This window comes from Pseudorca crassidens, chromosome 2 (genome assembly GCF_039906515.1).
Source record: "Pseudorca crassidens isolate mPseCra1 chromosome 2, mPseCra1.hap1, whole genome shotgun sequence".
NCBI lineage: Eukaryota > Metazoa > Chordata > Mammalia > Artiodactyla > Delphinidae > Pseudorca > Pseudorca crassidens.
The window spans coordinates 73,329,950-73,352,210 of record NC_090297.1 but is presented as its reverse complement, the minus strand read 5'-3'; the positions used below and the strand labels follow the sequence as shown (position 1 = coordinate 73,352,210).

Sequence of the window (22,261 nt, the reverse complement as noted above, 5' to 3'; positions counted from 1 at the left end):
CCTGTGCTCCACAACGGGAGAGGCCACAACAGTGAGAGGCCCTCGTACTGCAAAAAAAAAGAAAAAAAAAATAAGGGCAGAGAAAGAATTTCCTTAAAGGGTGTTGGCCTGTCTGAGGAGAAGGACGTGGAGGACCCTGATTTGAAATGACAAAGAAAACACTCTCTCTGTGTTGGGTGGTCCTTCCTGTTCAGCCTGGGAGTGTGTGTGGTAGTGGGGAGTGCTGGTCCCTGGGGAAAAACAGGCTGCAGCGCTTGGCCCTCACTGAAGCAGGATAGGTACAGGGGAGAGGTACAGGGAGGGACCAGGAATGATGAACTATTCGTGGCCAGGACCTGTTGCTATGGCGACACAATGTGAGAACAAACTGTACACTCACATATACACAAGTTTGTGTCTTAATTCATGTCAGAAAACACGGAAAATGAAAGGCCTTGTTTCTCTGAGTTGGAGCTACAGAAGCAAGTTTGGAGTGGAGGTCGGGTCTTGCTCAGTCCCAGAGAGGCCTCTCAGCTGGATCTGGGTGGCCCAGCAAGAAGGCCCCTGAATCCTGCCATGAGGCCTTGGAGAGGGGATTTAGGGCTGGGCAGGGCTGAGGAAGAGGAGAAAAAGGAAACAGGAAGCAGTCCACTGAGTCAGGCTTAAAATTCACAGTCTTTGGAGGGAAGTGGCAGCTCTGCACAGGCCACTTGGGGGCAGGGGGCGCTCAGGGAATCTTCCTCCCCAGTGGGGCAGGGGCTTCAAGCCGTGGTGACAAGACTGAAGATCTAACAGAACTGGCCATATTTCCATCCTTTCTGGGTGGTGTCTGAGGAAGGGGGCCAACGTAGCAGAACAGGCAGGGCGGTGGCAGCAGTGGTAGCTGGGCAGGTGAGAGCAGCAGGTGAGATGGCTGGGGTCAGCTCTGTGGGGTACAGAGGGTAGGAGACCCAGGCCTCTGGGGATGTGGGGATCAGAGTGGTCCCCATCAGGTCATAGAGGCCCTTGCGATAAACTGTACTCCTAGGGCGGGGTGGGCATTGGTGGGATTTGGTATAGCCATTAGCTTGTTCTTGGCCCTCTCGGTTTGGCTTTGGCAAACTCTACCCTCAAGATCTGCAGATTCTTGGGATCTAAGTGAATACATTTCCATGCATTCTTGGCCACTTCTGCTCCTGCCCAGCTGTCAAAGATCACAAAACAAAGCCTCTCTCTATGTGAGCTTGATCAGGGACGCTTCATACTCCTTGGATGTTACAAGGGGACGCAGAGGGCAAGCAGGGCTTCCGGCTTCGGGGAGGAGGTGGGAAGGGGCGCGGTGAGCCGTGGGCTCCGGGGGTGGAGCATTGGGGCCATGAGCGGGGCAGCCTCTGTTTGGGGCTGGATCACCTCAACTTTGCCTGATGTGGGAGATGGGGAGGGGTGCGGGGGCGGCACTGGGAACCTGAGCCGACTGGAGCTTTCTCACTGTGTCTACACATCCTGTCGATGGCAGCCAGACTCTGTCTTGTATCTGGGATTGGTCTTGTGCAGGAGTTTCTTGCCTCTCCCTCGCTGGTGGCAGCACTCTGATAAGATCAAGATCCAGGATGGTTTCTTGCCTCTCTTCCAGAGCAGGTGGCTTTTTGCTTCTACTTCCTCCTTAGATGCAAGGCGTCTTTGCCTCTACCCTGTAAGCAAGAGGGTTTGCTGCCCTTCCTTGCAGAGATTAAGGCCTTTGCTTCGTAGGGGAGAAGAAAACAAGGGAGCAAGTAAGGCCTTGTGCCCATCCCCAAATAGCCGTCCATTACTTCTTCATACCTGCATTAGCGAGGTGGTTCTCTCAAATCTCCTGCCCAGTCCCCAGTCTCTTTGTGAGTACCCTGTGGAAGCCTGTGGGCAAAAGCTTGCAGTGAGTGCAATCTCCCCTTGTTTCTAGGAGGTTCAGCTATCCCAAACTGATGCATCAGCCCACATGTGTCTTTAATATATATTTTTAAAATTTTAGCTATTTTTCCCCAACCCATTTATTTGTATGGCTGCCACCAGCTTTCCCCCTACTCTGCCACAGGTTGAAAGGCTCACGTGTTCCATCTGTCCTGGAAGGATTTTGTCCCTTATTAGAATTCAGGTTATGCAGTTGCCTTGTGATCTCAGCTCTCTGAAATGCTCAAGGAAAGTTTTTGCTTTTGTGGGTTAACTACCTTTCACACCCCCCCTCATGTTTAGGTTTAATGCGATAATCTTTACAAGTTTGTACATCCTAGGTGGGAGCTGAAATTTTGTGTTCTTCAGTTTTAAGTAATAGAAATTAATTCTAGCTAATTAAAGCAGAAAAGACATCTTATTACATTGATACTTATTAAAAAGCAGAAAAGACATACTTATTACATTGATAATTAACAAAATCTACAGGTAAGGTAAAGAACAAAGCTCAAATTAGACAAGAACCAGGGGGATTCTAAGGGTCCAGTCAACAAGGACTACTTAGCTCTCTTGGCAGGGTACCTTTACAGGAAGGAACAAATTCCAGCAGTCCTAGGTTCTCAAGATTTGGCCTTGGGAAAATTTCTAATTGGTCAGTTTGGCCCTCATGCTTTCCTCTTAGTTTTAAGAAGAAACAGTGGTTATACAAATGGAAGATAGGAATGTACCAAAATAGGTGTTATATCACTGGAATAGGGTGAGTGGACTCTGGATAGGGAAGAAAAACAATTTCCTACTATGCCTATAGGGGTTCCTGATTTACTGATTTCGATCTGTTATAAAGATTTCATTCATTTGTTTGTTCAACAAATATTTACCAAATATTTATTATATGCAAGGCAATGTTCTTGTTAGAATCATGTGCAAATGAGCCCAAAATAGGGAACATTTAATTAATTAAATTATTAATTTTGTGATATATATGAATGTTTTTGCTTGCTTCCGTGTTCTCAGTTTTATTCTTGGATATTTAGATAATAATGAGTATGTAAAATTTGAATCTTTTGTTTTGGAAGTGAGTTACAGGGGAAGAGTAAACAATAGTAATAGGGAATGTATTTTTACTCACTGAAAATGTGAAATCATCATTCAGATTGTTGCATGATACTTTAAGAGATAGAATAGACTTTAGAAGAGAAATGCTCTGTCTAGTATCAAAAATACTTAAAAAAATCTTTGTATAATTAGATGAATTTCAATAATTATTCTCTATATCCTGAAAATATTATGAGAACTAGTAACTTAAGGCAAAAGGGCAAGGTCAGAGGCAGTACAGAAGTACATCTGATAGAATTATTTATAGTACATTCCTTGTACTTCTAAGGAAATTATTCTTCTTGGAATCTGAGAATGGGCCAAATGGTTTGCAAGTTTAATTTTTTCTTATTTGCCTGGCAAATGGAATGGCTTTTCCTAAGGAATTGGTCTGATGATAAAATGTGCTAAGTCTGGGATACTTGGGTCCACAAATGGGATAAAATATATTAGCTTCTCTTCCTCAATGAGGCAGTAGAATGGGACAGGAGCTCAGGAATCAGAACGAGCTAGATTTAGACAAACCTGGATTTAAGTCGCACTTTGGCAATTTCTAGCTTTTTAACATTCCAGAAGTTATTTAATTCCTTTACATTTTCAGTTTCTTTATCTATAAGATGGGACTAACATGGTCTTTTCATGAGTTTAAATGAAGATTAAATGAAGTATTTAGTATAGTGTATTTTACTTACTGAAAACTCAATAAAAAAGTACTATTATTATTATTATTATTTTTTTTTTTTTGCGGTACGCGGGCCTCTCACTGTTGTGGCCTCTCCCGTTGTGGAGCACAGGCTCCGGACGCGCAGCTCAGTGGCCATGGCTCAGGGGCCTAGCCGCTCTGCGGCATGTGGGATCTTCCCAGAACCCATGTCCCTGCATCGGCAGGCAGACTCTCAACCACTGCGCCACCAGGGAAGCCCAAAAAGTACTATTATTATTAGCTCTCTTACCATAATAATCTACCAAGCTTGTATGTTCTCTGGATGATTTATGTTGAATTATTTATAATTTATTCTGGAAATGAACTTGATACACTGAAATCCTGTTATTAATACATGGATTTACTATAATTATCAACCAGAAATATTACAGTCTCACTTTTAAATAACCAGATGTGCAAATTACAATTATAAGAAGAAAGGCGTCTGTCACTGGGAGCAGCAAACAGAAAACCTTAAGCTACATCCTCGACAGAGTGAAGAAGAGGGGTTGCATTGGATAGGAAGGGCCAAGTTCCTTCTTCAAAACATATCACTGTTGTGTGGGAAACATGCACAAGACTGAAGATCAGTCACTGCTTGAAGGGCTGACAAGCTTGTAGTCTCTCAAATCCAATTATAAAATCGTAGAGCCATTAATCAGTGGGACAAATATTTGAGGGTTTTTATATTTTGTCTGCTTTGTTATGATTTACTTTGAATCATTCCTTCCTTCAATGAAAGGGGACTGACATCATGGGTTAAAAACTAGACAAACTAGGCTTTAGTCAGACCCATTTTTAATTTCTTATGTGACTCTGGCAAGTGCTCATGTGACTCAGTTTCCTTCTCTGTCAAGCGTTGGTTATAAAATTGTGTTTCCTCCAACTTCAGCAGCTGTGAGTAAAAAAGAGAGACACAATAACTACAACAATTAGTATTCCTGTTTTCTTTCCCCATGTTTCCTAGGATTTCCCCGCATCTTTGTGTGAGGTACCTTGAGTTTTACTCAGAGTGTTCCTGTTATTTCAGGGAGAAAAATGGGACTGATGAAGAGTTGCCTGAGAACTTAAGATGCCCAGTTATCTTAGAGAACTTGCCATTTCCTTTCCCTCTGCTTGAGTATCCAGGAAATCACAGTCTGTTTCTGCCTGTGATGCAGCTTCTCCCCAGTTTGCTGGTATTGCTGATGCCCGTGTGTGATAAGTGACTATCCTCAAAATGGCCACAGCTGATATTAGGATAAAAAACAAGCAGTAACAACACCAAAATTAAACAAAAACTCCCACCCATTTTTTTCATGGAGGTCCCAATTATTCCTGTTTTATGTTTTCAGTGTCTTATTGAGTTTTCAGTAAAACAGTTTTTCTTGAGCCCTTGTTTTCCTAGGACTTGAACCTGAGAACTGGGCTAGAACTCAATGTGAGCAAAAGATACCTAGCTGCACTCAAATTCTGCCACTGAGCACAGAAGCATAATTATTGAAACAAGCTGGCGAACCTGACTTTTTTTTCCCAGAAGACTCCTCAGTCCCTCATTGAAATATGTTCTTGGCAGACATTAGTCTTGTAGACAAGCCCTAACTGAACTTCAAAGCATGGACTGCCTGAGCTCAGCCAAGAACCCTAGTTTCATTGTCATTTATGTGTCCTTTCTATAACATGAAATAGGTGTTAGAACATGTAATAACAACTAACACAGTTTGGCTCTACACAGGTGGAGTTTGCAAAATGGATACATGACTCAGACCAGATGCCCACTTCTCCTGTCCAAACATCTCAGCACCACATAAGAACTCCAGAATCAGGATTCTGTTCCAGAGAAAAAAAGACAGGATCTTGAATTGACTGAGATTAAATCTTTATTACCTGATGGAGCGAGAAACTTAAGTAAAAGTTGACGTGAGTTACAGAAAAGCACAGTTAGATTTCTGCACCCAACATAGGAGTATCTGAATACATAAGGCAAATGCTAACAGCCATAAAAGGGGAAATCAACAGTAACATAATCAGAGTAGGGGACTTTATCACCCCACTTTCACCAATGGACAGATCATCCAAAATGAAAATAAATAAGGAAACACAAGCTTTAAACGACACATTAGACAAGATGGACTTAATTGATATTTATAAGACATTCTATTCAAAAACAACAAAATACACTTTCTTCTCAAGTGCACATGGAACATTCTCCAGGATAGATCAAATCTTGGGTCACAAATCAAGCCTTGGTAAATTTAAGAAAATTGAAATCACATCAAGTATCTTTCCGACCACAACACTATGAGACTAGATATCAATTACAGGAAAACAACTGTAAAAAGTACAAACACATGGAGGCTAAACAATACACTACTAAATAACCAAGAGATCACAAAAGAAATCAAGAGGAAATCAAAAAATACCTAGAAACAAATGACAATGAAAACACGACGACCCAAAACCTATGGGATGCAGCAAAAGCAGTTCTAAGAGGGAGGTTTATAGCAATACAATCCTACCTCAAGAAGCAAGAAACATCTCAAATAAAATATCTAACCTTACATCTAAAGCAATTAGAGAAAGAAGAACAAAAGAAAGCCCAAAGTTAGCATAAGGAAAGAAATCATAAAGATCTGATAAGAAATAAATGAAAAATAAATGAAGGAAACAATAGCAAAGACCACTAAAACTAAAAGTTGGTTCTTTGAGAAGATAAACAAAATTGATAAACCATTAGCCAGACTCATCAAGAAAAAAAGGGAGAAGACTCAAATCAGCAGAATTAGAAATGAAAAAGAAGTAACAACTGACACTGCAGACATACAAAGGATCATGAGAGGTTACTACAAGCAACTCTATGCCAATAAAATGGACAACCTGGAAGAAATGGACAAATTCTTACAAAAGCACAACCTTCCAAGACTGAACCAGGAAGAAATAGAAAATATGAACCGACCAATCACAAGCACTGAAATGAAACTGTGATTAAAAATTTTCCGACAAACAAAAGCCCAGGACCAGTTGGCTTCACAGGTGAGTTCTATCAAAAATTTAGGGAAGAGCTAACACCTATCCTTCTCAAACTCTTCCAAAAGATAGCAGTGGGAGGAACACTCCCAAACTCATTCTACGAGGCCACCATCACCCTGATACCCAAACCAGACAAAAATGTCACAAAAAAAGAAAACTACATACCAATATCACTGACGAACATAGATGCAAATATCCTCAGCAAAATACTAGCAAACAGAATCCAACAGCACACTAAAAGGATGATACACCACGATCAAGCGAGATTTATCCTAGGAATTCAAGAATTCTTCAATATACGCAAATCAATCAATGTGATACATCATATTAACAAACTGAATGAGAAAAACCATATGCTCATCTCAATAGATGCAGAAAAAGCTTTTGACAAAATTCAACACCAATTTATGATAAAAATTCTCCAGAAAGTGGGCATAGAGGGAATCTACCTCAACCTAATAAAGGCCATATATGAGAAACCCACAGCCAACATCATTCTCAATGGTGAAAAACTGAAACCATTTCCTCTAAGATCAGGAACAAGACAAGGTTGCCCACTCTCACCACTACTATTCAACATAGTTTTGAAAGTTTTAGCCATGGCAATCAGAGAAGAAAAAGAAATAAAAGGAATCCAAATCAGAAAAGAAGTAAAACTGTCACTGTTTGCAGATGACCTGATACTTTTCATAGAGAATCCTAAAGATGCTACTGGAAAACTACTAGAGCTAATCAATGAATTTGGTAGAGTAGCAGGATATAAAGTTAATGTACAGAAATATCTTGCATTCCTATACACTAATGATGAAAAATCTGAAAGAGAAATTATGGAAACACTCTCATTTACCATTGCAACAAAAAGAATAAAATACCTAGGAATAAACCTCCCTAGGGAGACAAAAGACCTGTATGCAGAAAACTATAGGACACTGATAAAAGAAATTAAAGAATATACCAACAGTTGGAGCGATATACCATGTTTGTGGATCGGAAGAAACAATATTGTGAAAATGACTATACTACTGCAAGCAATCTACAGATTCAATGCAATCCCTATCAAATTACCAATGGCATTTTTTACAGAACTAGAACAAAAAATCTTAAAATTTGTATGGAAACAAAAAAGACCCCGAATAGCCAAAGCAGTCTTGAGGGAAAGAAATGGAGCTGGAGGAATCAGACTGTCAAACTTTGGAGTAACTACAAAGCTACAGTAATCAAGACTGTATGGTACTGGGACCAAAAACAGAAATACAGATCAATGAAACAGGATAGAAAGCCCAGAGATAAACCCACACACCTATGGTCAACTAATCTATGACAAAGGAGGCAAGGACATACAATGGAGAATAGACAGTCTCTTCAATAAGTGGTGCTGGGAAAACTGGACAGCTACATGTAAAAGAATGAAATTAGAACACTTCCTAACACCATACACAAAAATAAACTCAAAATGGATTAGAGACCTAAATGTAAGGCCTGACACTATAAAACTCTTAGAGGAAAACATAGGAAGAACACTCTTTGACCTAAATCACAGCAAGATCTTTTTCGACCCACCTCCTAGAGTAATGGAAATAAAAGCAAAAATAAACAAATGGGACCTAATGAAACTTAAAAGCTTTTGCACAGCAAAGGAAACCATAAACAAGATGAAAAGACAACCCTCAGAATGGGAGAAAATATTTGCAAATGAAGAAACCGACAAAGGATTAATCTCCAGAATATACAAGCAGCTCATGCCGCTCAATATCAAAAAAACAAACCACCCAATCCAAAATGGGCAGAAGACCTAAATAGACATTTCTCCAAAGAAGATATACAGATTGCTAGCAAACACATGAAAGGATGCTCAACATCACTAATCATTAGAGATATGCAAATCAAAACCACAGTGAGGTATCATCTCACACTGGTCAGAATGGCCATCATCAAAAATCTACAAACAGGGCTTCTCTGGTGGCGCAGCGGTTGAGAGTCCGCCTGCCGATGCAGGGGACACGGGTTCGTGCCCCAGTCCAGGAAGATCCCACACGCCGCGGAACGGTTGGCCCGTGAGCCATGGCCGCTGAGCCTGCGTGTCCGGAGCCTGTGCTCCACAATGGAAGAGGCCACAACAGTGAGAGATCCACATACTGCAAAAAAAAAAAAAAAAATCTACAAACAATAAATGCTGGAAAGGGTATGGAATAAAGGGAACCCTCTTGCACTGTTGGTGGGAATGTAAATTGATACAACCACTATGGAGAACAGTATGGAGGTTCCTTAAAAAACTACAAATAGAACTACCATATGACTCAGCAATCCCCCTACTGGGCATATGCCCTGAGAAAACCATAATTCAAAGAGAGACTTGTACCACAATGTTCATTACAGCACTATTTACAATAGCCAGGACATGAAAGCAACCTAAGTGTCCATTGACAAATGAGTGGATAAAGAAGATGTGGCACATATAAACAATGGAATATTACTCAGCCATAAAGAGAAAAGAAATTGAGTTATTTGTAGTGAGGTTGATGGACCTAGAGTCTATCATACAGAGTGAAGTAAGTCAGAAAGAGAAAAACAAATACCACATGCTAACAAATATATATGGAATCTACCAAAAAAAAAATGGTTCTGATGAACCTATGGGCAGAACAGGAATAAAGACACAGATGTGGAGAATGGACTTGAGGATATGGGGAGGGGGAAGGGTAAGCTGGGATGAAGTGGGAGAGTAGCATTGACATATATACACTGCCAAATGTAAAATAGATAGCTAGTGGGAAGCAGCTGCATAGCACAAGGGGATCCTCTTGGTGCTTTGTGACCACCTACAGGGGTGGGATAGGGAGGGTGGGAGGGAGACGCAAGAGGGAGGAGATATGGGGATATATGTATATGTATAGCTGATTCACTTTGTTATACAGCAGCAACTAACACACCATTGTAAAGCAATTATACTCCAAAAATGATGTTAAAAAAACCCCAAAAAACAGGCTTAAGGGAGATTCTGGTGGTATGTTGACATGAACTCAGCTCCTCTTTCCTTCGCCCTCAGCTCTAAGCTATCTGCCTTTCAAGAGCCTAATGGCTGCTGGCTTCCATGGGAGGCTAGGGAGATGTTAGGTCTCAGGCTCTGTTGAGGTTCTAGCAGAGGGTAATTAGTCTGATGCTTTTTCCTTTATGGGAAGTGTAACGTCCTCAGTGGATGTTCGGAAATGCTGGGAGGTCAGAGATCTGTAACTCTCCAGACAGAAGACAATGTTGGCCCAGATCTTCTTACCTTCACACGGCCAAACCAAAGCTGTGCAGGAACACTGGATCTCCCTGTTCCTCAGGCTGTGGGAGATCTGAGAGCAGGGAGGGGGTTTCCTTCAAGACCAGCAGCAGGGTCTGGCAGGCTCCTGTAGTTAGAGATAGCTTCATCTTTCAAGGTCTGTGAGATTCTTTTCATTTAGCATCTGAGCTCCAATGAGTTGACATAGAAAAATAACCCACACAATAACTGAGAGAAAAGCAGTCATTAGAACAGACACACCACTGATAGAGTGCTGTTGAAGGAGATGGTGACATTTTGAATTAAGATTCAAGACTAGAATAAAAAAATTCTTCCTATAATTGAAAATGTGGCTTCCAAAATAAAAAAAAATCAGGAAAAGAACTGTGGGAGAGGACAGTCTCTATTGAAACTGAATCAGTGGTCTGAAACATCAAGTGCTAAGAAATATCTCAAAGCATAAGGCAAAGCGAAGTGAACCTCAAAAGGAAATGGAAGTCAGGTCCAAGGGACCTAACACCTATGGAATTTCAAAGGGAGAAGAAAGAACAATTGGAGATAAGGCAATAAGTAAAAATAATCAGTATAAAAATTTCCCTATTTTAAGACCTAAGTCTGCTAAAATCCCTGAATGCCAAGGATACAGGGGAAATTCTCACATGTTTCCAAGCACTTATGAACAAATTATCTAAAAAAACCCATCAGACTTCTTATTTGCAACAATGGAGCTAGAAACAAGAATGTACTAGTATCTGTAGATTTCTCTCAGAATAGGACCACAACCAAAGAATTCAGTACCTGGACAAGTATGAAAGAAAGGTATTTGAAGATATACAAGAAAGAGTTTACTACTTATGCACCTCATCAGAGGCAAATCTACAAGAAAAGGCTTTAACCAAATAAGACACAGGCCAGAATAGAAATTTCAAGATGGAAAAAGATAAAGACAGAAATAGAACTGGAGCGTAGGAGAGAAAGAATGTTGAAAGAGAAAGAATGTTGAAAGAGGAAGAAAGTGAAAGTATTCTAAACCTTATTGAAATGGAAAAGGAGGAAAATAGAATCTTGGTAAGGAAAGTAATTAATATCTTGCTCTCATATAATAGCCCAGTAATAATATCTGATTATGAGAACAAGAGAAGGGGAGATAACCATTTATGAAAAACAAATTAAAAGATGGTATAACTTGCAAATAAACAAGGGGAAAGAGGAATGAATAAAACTTGATCAGACAAGCAAGCATAAAAAAGGTAAAGGTTTCCCCTTATCCCACTTATCATAATGTGGTGTGATAAGTAAGTAAAAAATAATATGGAAAGAGCAATGTGATACATATCAAGCATTATATAAAATGTGATAGACTCAAATTCTATTATTACAAAAGTCTGTTACAGTTTTTTAAAAAAGAGCAGAATTTTGCTCTTTGCAAAATACATACTTAAAATACAGTAATAAAAGGGATTTGAAAATAAAAGAACCATAAAAACCAAAACCAAACAAAACATTGGAAATGCATAGAAAGACATCAAGAGAGGAAATATTAATGGCAGACAAAGTGGAATAGAAGGATAAAAGCACCCAATAGGATAAGGACAGACATTATAAATTGATTAAATGCACTGTTTTTAGCAAATAAAATAAGAAACTAAATATACAAACAAAACTTTTAGGATTACAAGGGGACATTTTATTTCTATGAAAAAAAATAAATGAAAGAACATGATAAAAATACAATTGTACTGAATTTTTCAGTATATTTCCAAGAATTCGAATAATTTAATAGACTCCCCCCGCAAAAGCTATAGAGAGGATATAGAGGAAACGAATAATGCAATTTATAAACTTGATTTAACATATTAATATAGAACATTTTATTTCTTGAATAGGATATATAAAAACATGTTTCCACAGAATATTTCCAAAAATCAATCATGTGCTAGGCAAAAAGAAAACCTTAACAAATTCAAAGTAGAGAGCTTACACGTTATGTTCTCTCATTACAGTCCAATAAAGTTAATTGGAAATTAAGAAATACACAATGAGATAAGCCTGGTATGAAAGAGAAAATTAAAGAATTGTTTTAGTCTCTCTGGGCTGTTATAACAAAATATCACAGATTGAGTAGCTTATAAACAACAAAAAATTATTTCTCACAGTTCTGGAAGCTGGAAGTCTAATATCACTTCTGGTGAGGGTTTTATTCCTGGTTCATAGCAGGCACTTTCTCACTGTGTCCTCACATGGTGGAAGGGACTAAGGATCTTTCTAGGACTCTTTTTACAAAGGCACTAATCTCATTCATGAGGGATTCACCCTCATAACTTTAGCACATCCCAAAGGCTCCACCTCCTAATACCATTATCTTTGGGGATTAAGATTTTAACATATGAATTTGGGAGGGGACATAAATGTTCATACCACAGAAGCAATGGAAAAACAAACAATTTGTACTAAAATAATGGGGAACAGCAAAGGTGAACTTAGAGGAAAATGTGTTGCCCTTAGGTATGGAAGCAGAAATGTAAAAATAAAAGAATTAAGTACTTATCTTAATGAATCCAGATAAGAACATTAATGAAAGCAAAACAAAAGAAACTTTGAAGAGAGAATTAATATTGATAAAAGCTGAAATTATTAAAATAGATGAAATAGCAGAAAAGAATAATAAATTCAAAGATTGATTCTTTAAGAAGACCAATAAAATAGATAAATACTATGTGAGCCTGATAAGAAAAGAGAATGCAATAAAAATTAGACAAGATTAATAATGTGAAAGTAGAAAGAACTTAAAAGAATTCCAAGTAAATACAGTGACTCTAAAGCAGTATTAAAAGAACAAGAACCTAGAAGAAATGAATACTTTCCTAGGAAAATATACATGATCACAAATGAGATAGAGGTGAAAACTTGAATAGACCAATTATTACAGAAAAGATTGGAAAAGTGATAAATGATCTCCTATCAAAAAAGGCAGCAGGCAGATGGATTCACAGGTGAATTTTTAATCTAACCATTAAAGAATAGATAATTCCAATATTATTTAAACTATTGTGGGTCTTAGAAAAGGATTGAAAGTTCTCCAGTTAGTTTTATGAGACCAGAGCACCTCCAATACTGATGCCAAAGAAGGAATGCAACAACAACAACAAAAGTGCAGGCCATTTCATCTATGACTATAAATGCCAAATGTTTAAATAATATATTAGAGAACATAATAGAGGAGTGAATCAAGTGAGTGATACACTATGACAAAACAGTCTTTTATTAGAGAAGTGAAAGGGCAGTTCAATTCCAGGAAGTCTACCTACATATTGATTACATTAAAAATTAAAGGGAAAAATCCCAACCATTATCAATAGGTGGTGAAAAGGCATCAGACAAAGGTCAAGCAACCAATGCCAAGGGAAACTTGAAGCAAAATAGGAATAGAAGGAAATTACTTATAATAAAGAGAAGCCCACAAATAAACATTATCTTAAATGGCAAAAAATATATCTTTCACTTAAAATCAGGAATCAGACAGGCATCACTGTAATCACTTGTATTGGTGGTTCTAGCAAATGTAAGTAAAATAACTAGTATAAATAATGGAAAAGGAGATAAAGTTCCTGATGATGATGACTGTTTTTTTAGAAAACCCAAAAGACTCTCATGAAAAAGCAAGTTAGAAGAGAATCTGGTGTGTTGAATACAAAATAAATTACAGAAGTAACCAGTCTAGCTCTGTTCACGCAAAAGCACCTAAAAAAAGAAATGGGAAGAATATTTTACTCAAAGGACAAATGCTAGAAAATAATTTGGTGTAAGTTTAGTAGGTGCAGAACATATATGAACAAAACTACGAAAATATTCTTAGGAAATGCATGACAAAATATAAGCAAATGGAAAAGTCCATTATCATCTTGGATGGAATGACTTATTGTTACAGATATGTCAATTCTCCAAAAATTAATGCATAAATTTACACTGTGCTGATTGGACTCTTTTTTCTTGCACGAAAAATACCATATAATAATTGAAAAGAGTCTTAAGTTCCAGATATCTACATATAATAGTAATTGTGAGTGAGTATAATCTTTAACTTAAGGCTTTTTGAAGAATTTTCAGAATGATCAAAACAATACTGAAAAAGACTCTAAACAATTTAATAAATACACTTCAGTACAAGAAATGTGAAATTATATATAGTAGGTTTTAAATACTAGTCTCCCATTTCCTTCTCAATAATTGGTAGGGTTAAGGGGCGAGTCTAGGAGACTGGATGTTTTTGTGAGCCCCAAGCTGTTCTTGTTTGTATGGACTGGTCAAACTTGGTTGTGCATTAGAATCACCTATGGTGCTTCATAAAAGTAGAGATTCTAGGGTCTCACCCAGGAGTTCCTGCAATCAGAATCTGTAGCAAAAGTGTAGAAATCACTGGCTAAGTCTATACTGCAATGGTCACTTCTTGTTTCAGGGTTTCTATTCCGAGCACGGAAACCTAACGTTTACCCAATGTTCCACTGAAACAGTCCATAGAAAAGGGTACAGTGTTTCCACTGGGAGGACTCTCATTTAAATCCTCTTTGTGAGAAATGATTCATTTCCTTTTAAATATGAGAGTTGAAAATCAATTACAAAAAAAGAAAATAGATTTCCCACGGTAGACAAACATACGATGTGAAACTTGCTTTCTGTGTATCAGGAGGCAGTAAAAGTATGTAGACAGTTACGTCATGTATTGGTTTGAGTTTGAAACCTGGCTTTGCTTTTTTCCAGCTGTGTTACCTTTGACAAATTAACCTTTAAGTATCTTCATCTAAAAAATGAGGATGAAAATAGTGCTTCATAGGATAATAGTACTTACTTTAAAAATAATAATGATTTAAAAAGTGTTAGCTAAAAGCAAATAAACAGAAATAATGATCTCAGGGGACCTGTAGGGTGGCCACGGCTGTGGGGACTTGAAGTGGCATCTCGGTTCCCCGACCAGGGATTGAACCTAGATGGCAGCACTGCTTTGGGTCTCGGCCCCTTTGGGAAAGAATTTCAACAAAGAGATGGAAAATAGCCAAGCAGGTAAAGTGCTTATTAAGAGAGGAATATGTGCGGATAGACACATGGGTGGGCTCAGTAAGAGTTGTACCTTTGGGAAGTTTAGATCATTTATAAGGGGGCAGTCTTCCAGGTCTTTGTTTTCCTCTGGCCAGTTGTCTTGCTTTGACCCTGTACCTGATTTGTCTCAGGGTCCTCCCTATGTGCACGTGCATCCTTTAGCCAAGATGGATTTCAACTTGAGGGTCTCTGGGAAGTTAGCAAAACTTATTGTGGTCTGGTGCCCCCTCTCCTGAGGAAACTTTCTGTGCATGTGTAATTTGGGGCGTCTCCCTGACCCCAACAATGAGAAAGATGTGACTTCCTTATCTTTTATCCAAGCAGGGCTTAGCCCCTCTCTGCCTCTGCCATTACTGTTATCTTAAAGTGTTCACAGGAGACAAAGTCCAGCTATTCATCCTATTCCTGTTGTTATTTCTATCTGAAGTATAAATAGGAGGCTAGTTGTAAATTCTACAACTGGAACCCATTTATCTCCTGCCTCAATTACGCTAGTAAATACTCTCCTCAGCAAGACTAGCTTGGAAGGTTAATGTCACCATACACCTTAGTATGGGGCCAACACATAGTAGGTACTTAATATTCTTGAATCAAGTTTCAACATGGTGTGGCTCACACTGTACTTTTATCAAAGGCATTAAGTAGTTTCTTTCTCTCTAGCTCTCTTTTTATTAATATAATTTTAAGTGTAATATCATTTGAACATCCCCAGGTGATTCTGGTTTGTGAATACAAATGAATTCACCTTAATATCACTGCCTAAATAAGTTTTATCAATTACCTCCCTCTACCCGGGCTCCACCACTTAGGACTGGAAATCTTCAGTTGTTTCTCTCAGATGCTCAGGAAGAATTCCACTTCTGTTCTACTGGTCTGTGCTCCTCATCAAGTTATCTTGACCCTGGATTGGGCACTAGTGTCCTTTATGAGAATATGCCTTCTCTGGGTAGAGCCCTTCCTTACTGGTGACAAGGTACACAGAGGTCTGTGGCAGACTGGGTTGAGAGAATGACCCTCTCTCCAGTTCTGTGCTATACTTTGTCACCAGAGCCCAAAGTAATACTTCTTAAATCTGAAATCCCACAGTCATTTGCAAAAATGATTCCTCAGTCTCTGGCCCTAAGTTATTTCCCCAAAGGGCTTAAAACCCTTCAAAGACTCTGTGGGAGAGCAGGGAATGCAGGCACAACATCACTCCCTCCATTCCTTTCGACAGTTTCCCAAGGCCTCTGGCACAAAATTTCTCCATCCTTCTTTATTCAGAAACACATGCTCCAAGATCATCAATGTATACGAACAGATGGCTGGAGCTGTCACCAAGTCCATCAGGTTTATAGAAGATAAGGTTCTAAATCCCAGTTTGGTCTCAGGTGGCCCACCAAAGACCTTATGCTCCTTGCTTATATCTCCGTCAACCAGACAGAGAATTCTAATTCAAAAGGCATCTTGTCTACCTCAGTTCTGTTCCTTTGTTGTCTCCTTTGAAAGTGAAACATCTGTGCGTGGAGAGAAGAATCACACATTTCCGAGGCAGAGGCCATCCTGGCCCTGAGTCACAGCTGCCTGGCTTCACTGAGGATCTAGTGCCCCGGCTTCTCAGCAACGTGGAGCTCAGGGCATTTCTGTTGCGCTGGTACTGATGTACGAACATCTATAACAAAAGTTAACATAATAACAATGGCACAACATAAGGTTAACAATTTAATTTCTTAATTTTCAGAAAGCTTCTTTAAGGTGATATGAAAGTTGTTAATGCCCTGTTAACTTCTTTAAATTCTAGTAAGGTATATAAGGAGTTATATAATGACATTAGGCTCATTAAAAAACTCTTTCTCCTACCTGGGATTGGAAGAATAATAGCGTAAAGTGTAATAGAGTAACAGTTGTTTAAGTGTTGTGTAAAATGCCATATAGTGATTAACAAAAAAATAGTGAAGAATTCCTCCTCACCTTCACATGACTTTAATCATGCGTTTTTGAAATAGATGTTTTCAGTCTAGTTCTGGATGAAGTCCAGCTTCTTCTTCCTGATCCTTATTCCTAATCTCAGGGTGACATCCAACTTAGATACTGAAGTGTTCCTTTCTCCACTATGAAACCTAGTTTTCACAAGGGAAGGATAAACAAACTCATGTTCAAGTGCCAATCATGGGTGGGATAAGGCTTAGCCTGTGTTTCCCAGAGGCATTCTAGTGGAAAGGCGTTAGTCAAAAGCTCCAGGTTGCAATGCCTGGTCTGCCACTCATTCTATGATATGTGAACCCAGCACAACAAACTCTGAGGCCAGTTTCTCTTTTTTAAAAATAGCAGCTATATGGGGACTTCCCTGGCAGTCCAGTGGTTAAGACCTCATGCTTCCACTGCAGGGGCCACCGGTTGATTCCTGGTTGGGAAACTAAAATCCCTCATGCCCCATGTTTGGTCCATAGCTGGTACTCAATTTATGTTAAAAAGTCTTGTTAATTTACTCAAAAGAGAACAAAGCCTTAATCCAGAGAAAACGGCTTTTAACTGTGGAATTTCATATTGAGGAGAATCTGGTGGGCCTTTTTTTGGTCTCCCTTAAATCATATTTTATAGGTAGTTGCCAACTCTGTTCTTTTTTTTTTCTTTCTATAAGGAGAACAATACACTTGTCTCCATCTCCACCATGGTCTGACAGGAACTTGTTTCAGCCTGGTTGTGTCAGGGGCAGGGACCACAAAAGTGCTTTCACTAAAGTCTAAGGGATGTCACGTGTGGGGCGTCTCTTTCCAGTTACATAAAGTTCACTTCATATGAAGACACGATTCCCTCCCCATTCCCAAGACACTGATCTGTAAAATGGTGCACAATGACCCTCAAATAGTTGTGCATTTCTTTAATCATCTTGTATAGATCTATATGTTAAAGCGGTTTCCTAAATCTACATTTTCCATCTGCTGTGGTTCAACCTTTGCGAAGGAAAGGAAAACGGATATCAGACTGTCGCTCACTTCTCCGTAACTACAAAGCACCTACAGGATGGGGGCACCACTTGATTTTACTTTCTAACTTTCAAGCTGGCTTTGGATAAATACCCTTTTATTTTTTGCTCCACAGAGATGCTTGGATAAAAGATCTGAAGAGTCCCTTCAAGTGCTCCAGACGGCCCGCTCTGTTTGGTGGTAATACATCAGTGGTGAGCTCTGCAGCAGGACTGGCGCCCCGGGGGCCCGCGCTGGAGCAGCAGGGGCACGGAGGCAGGGCTCCGGGCCAGCGCCCTTTCACATCTCCTTAGGAGGGGACACCGCCCAGGCGCCCGCGTTGCTAGGTCTTCTGTTTGCCGGCTTCTAAAAGAACCCAGAGCGGGACCAAAGCAAACCGGGAGGGGGGCCGGAAAAGCTAAAGCGCCTTCTCAGTCATCAGTAGGGAAAAGCGGTCGCTCCTCGGTTGGCCCTTCCCGCCCGTAGCCATCCCGGAGAGGGGCGGGGTGCTGAGAAGCCCCCTCGTCCTTGGTTCCTCCCAACCGTCGCCGGCCCCGGCGCCCTCGCTCCCGCTCCGCCGCGCACGTCGCGCACCCCCGGTCGCCGCCCGCGAATGGTCTGGCCCGTCGGTAGCCACCACCCCTTTGGCAACGACCCCTGTTCCAGCTGCTCCGGGTCGAGCGCCGGCGCCCAGAGCTGTGGCTGCCGCGGGCGGTGGGTGGGTGGGCGGGCGGAGGGGAGCAGCCGACGTTCAGCGCGGGCTGCCGGGCCCGGGGCAGCTGCGGTGGGAAGCCGAGGCGCGCGGGAGCCGTGGAGGGACCGTCCGCAGCCCGGAGGCGAGGACCCGGGCTGGGTTTTCCTTACTCCGGTGAGTACCTGCTGCCCCGATCCTCCCTGACCCCCTTTCCCTGTCCCCACGCCCCCGAGGTGTCGGTCCCCCCCCGGACGGTCACTGCTCCGGGGACACTGGCCCCCGCGGGAGCAGCGGCACGGGGAGCTGCTGCTGTTGGTGCTAATGATTCAGCACCATTCGCGCCCTGAGAGATTTGGGCAGAATGGGGGAGGGTGGGGGGGCGAGGTCAGTTGCTGCTCTCTCCTCAGCTTCTGGGTTCCAGATGAACGACCCCGGCGGGCGAGGTCGGGTGGGGGGAGCTAGGAGGCTCCCTGCTGGCTTGTTCTGTGATTCTGTCCTTTTCCCACATCACGGTACAGACCTCCGTGAGTGTGCGGTGCAGTATTCAGTGTGTCTTTTTCGCACAGGCGAGTGAAGTCTAGGGCCCTTTTCTACACCTGTCATTTTTTCTACTTCTTCCTCGGTTGGATGCCCAATTCGTGCCATCATTCGTGCAACTTGACATCGCGTTGCATCCCCCGCAAACGTGTGAGAAAGATGCTGTATCCAACCTGTCTTGTATTCAGAGTGGGTTTGATTGGTCTTGACATAGTAGGAAAAGATTTAAGGGAGGTTGGAAATAATACTTTCAGAGCCTAGGCACTTTATGTATACATACATATATATATATATATAAATAATTTCATTAAATCACGACAACAACTCAGAACCAAATGTACAAAGTGAAAAGCGGGGAAGTTAAATTACGTGCTCAAGGTTACAGCATAGGTATTTGGATATGAGATGCCCTGATCCCAAAGCCCACGAACCTTCCACTGTATTAAGGAGTTGTGTATCCAAGTGTGTCCAAGTTATATGTACAAGTATATGATTTATTACATATTAAACATAGTATTAATTTTCATAGAAGTAATCTCAAACAACAGCAACAACCTGTAAACTTCCTGTGTATGGAATTATCATTCTTTTAGTGTAAAAGTAGGAGCATTCTTTGAATTATATGAAAAAATATACTATTTTCTTAGAAAGCATATGCCAAAATGTAGTATCTTGACCACACTGCATAGGAGAGCTAGGTCATAACAGGAGCTGTTCAACACTTTTTTGGCAGTGATAGATGGTGAATGCTTTGTGCTTTGGCATAGCAGGTGATAGCTCCATTTTACAGACGAAGGAACTGAAATACAGAGAAGGTTCAAGATTACACAGCTAGCTAGTGGTGGAATCTGGACAAGCATTGACTCTTACACAAAACATGTGTTGTAGCAAAGTGTAGCTCTGTATAGTGGGAGACTGTATTGATTTGTTTTTACCCTGCCCTTCAGAGTCAACAGTTATATTGACCTTGTATGCTCTTTCTATAAAAATAATGGATGCTAGGTTTTTCTTTGTTCCTTGCTTGGCCATTTGATTTGCTTTCATTTACGATTTATGTATTTTCTCTTAAGATATGCAACTCTTGTTGATGTTTCAGGAAGCAGGTTGCTATAGTACAAATGCTCATTATCTCCAAGTACTGGACTAGTATATGAGGGCAGATAGGATCATAGTCATCTTCGTCCATCATTTCTAAAGTATTTAACCATTTGCATTGGAGAATTCTTTTTTGAGTTGATGAGGATATTGATAGACTAAAGGGATAAAATGGAGGCACAAATTTACATTTGTTGTTCAGACAAGGCTGTTAAGAGAAGTAGGGTCTTGAGATGAGTCTTAAGTTTGATTTCTAGGAGGTCATTTCTTTTTGTTCTTTATATGGCTATAGACCATACCCTGACCTCAGTGAGGCCTCTTGTGGTCCAATCTGTTTAATCCCAAAGGAGACAGCAGAATTGGTATAAATGAATAAGCAAAAATACAATCCCACTGCTATTTAAAAAAAAAGGAAAGTGCATGTTCTAGCGTTGGAGGGTCAGTAGGAGCATTTTAAAACAGATGCAATACACTTTATTTAGATAACATCACTGAGTATGAATATAATACCAACTTGGCTTTGGAACTGTATTCTCTCTCTCTCTTCCCTTTGTGTGTGTGTGTGTTTGTCAAATGACTACTATCTGCAGACCATCTAAATTCTAAAAGTCTAGCTGGGGAAAATAAAAGTCTAGCTGGGAAAATATTTACCTACATATGAGCGATTAACCAAATAGGTAGAATTGGCTTAATACCGGAAAAATGTAGTGCAGACTTAAGTGCCATATGAACACCTTAAGAAGAAGGAGAAATAGTAATGGCTAGGGCCATAAGAGGATCAGGAAAGTCTTCATGGATGGAAGTGTATTAAATCACTCTCTGAGAGATGGGAAGGCTTTTAGTAGGAAAGAGAAAGCCAGATGAAGAAGTTCAGCAGAGAAGTGGTCATGTACTGTTTGGATGCATGATGACAAATTATGAGGAACCTTGCGTATCAGGCAGTGAAATCTGCTCCTTATTGGGTAATTATAGGGAACTAGTGTAGGTGACTGAGCAAGCCAAGTTTCTCTTTGGCTTGTCTTGCTCCATATTCCTTGTTCCAAGTGCTGTTTGAGAAAATGTTATATTTCCTGGGTACTGATATTAAAAGTACTAACCCAGAAAGTTTTCTATGCAAGTAAGATTTTTCCTCTTCCAAGGAGGTTTGCCTTTTTAAAAGCTTTCCCCCTTTCATTATAGTATTACAAACAATTTGGAAACTAAGAATATATTAAAAAAATCACCATAATCTTACTAACTGAAGACAACCACTATTAACATACTGATGTGTTTCCTTCCACTCTTTTTTCCGCACATAGTTTTAATCATGCTGTGTATATTACTTTTTATACATTTTTACTTTAAATTTTATAACAGTAATTTTCACTTAATTACAATTTGACAGTGAACATTTAAAATGCCTACATAAGTTTCCATGAGGTAGATGTGCCATAAATTCCTAATCACTCCTCATTGGCACTGTATTTTTAAAAAAAATTTTATTGCAGTATAATTGATTTACAATGTTGTGTTAGTTTCAGGTATACAGCAAAGTGAATCTGTTATACAAATACATAGCCATTGTATAATAAATAACACTGTGATGAACATCTTTGTTCATAAGCTCTTTTCTAAATTTTAGAAATTAGTTCCTTAGGATAGAGTCTCAGAAATAAAAGTTCTGGGTTAAAAGGTATGAGTTCTTGTTTGACTTTTTTTAAAAAAATTGAGCTATAATTGGTATATAACATTTTATTAGTTTTGGGTATATAACATAATGATTTAATATTTGTATATGTTGCAAAATGATCACCACAGTAAGTCTAGTTAACATCCATTACTACACATAGTTACAGGTTTTTTTTGTGATGCTTACTTTGACTAAATTTTATGCAAGTTTTAAAACTCTACTGGATTTTGTATTCTTTGGAGCATTAGCATATTAAGTACAGGATATTTGC

General features: G+C 39.9%; 1 protein-coding gene and 1 pseudogene across 10 annotated transcripts in view; one reads left to right on the top strand and one right to left on the bottom strand.

Moving 5' to 3' along the window:
• Nucleotides 1-767: 767 nt before the first annotated feature.
• LOC137218907 (RNA-binding protein with multiple splicing 2-like) lies at nt 768-8,735 on the bottom strand (annotated as a pseudogene).
• A 9,972-nt stretch (nt 8,736-18,707) lies between these two features.
• TTLL7 (tubulin tyrosine ligase like 7) overlaps nt 18,708-22,261 on the top strand; it is a 157,730-nt gene continuing 154,176 nt past the window's right edge. For all 10 annotated transcript variants that reach the window (XR_010940918.1, XR_010940919.1, XM_067726703.1 and 7 more), the window contains exon 1: nt 18,708-18,863. The gene's annotated coding sequence lies outside the window, so the exon portion shown is untranslated. The remainder of the gene's footprint in view (nt 18,864-22,261) is intronic.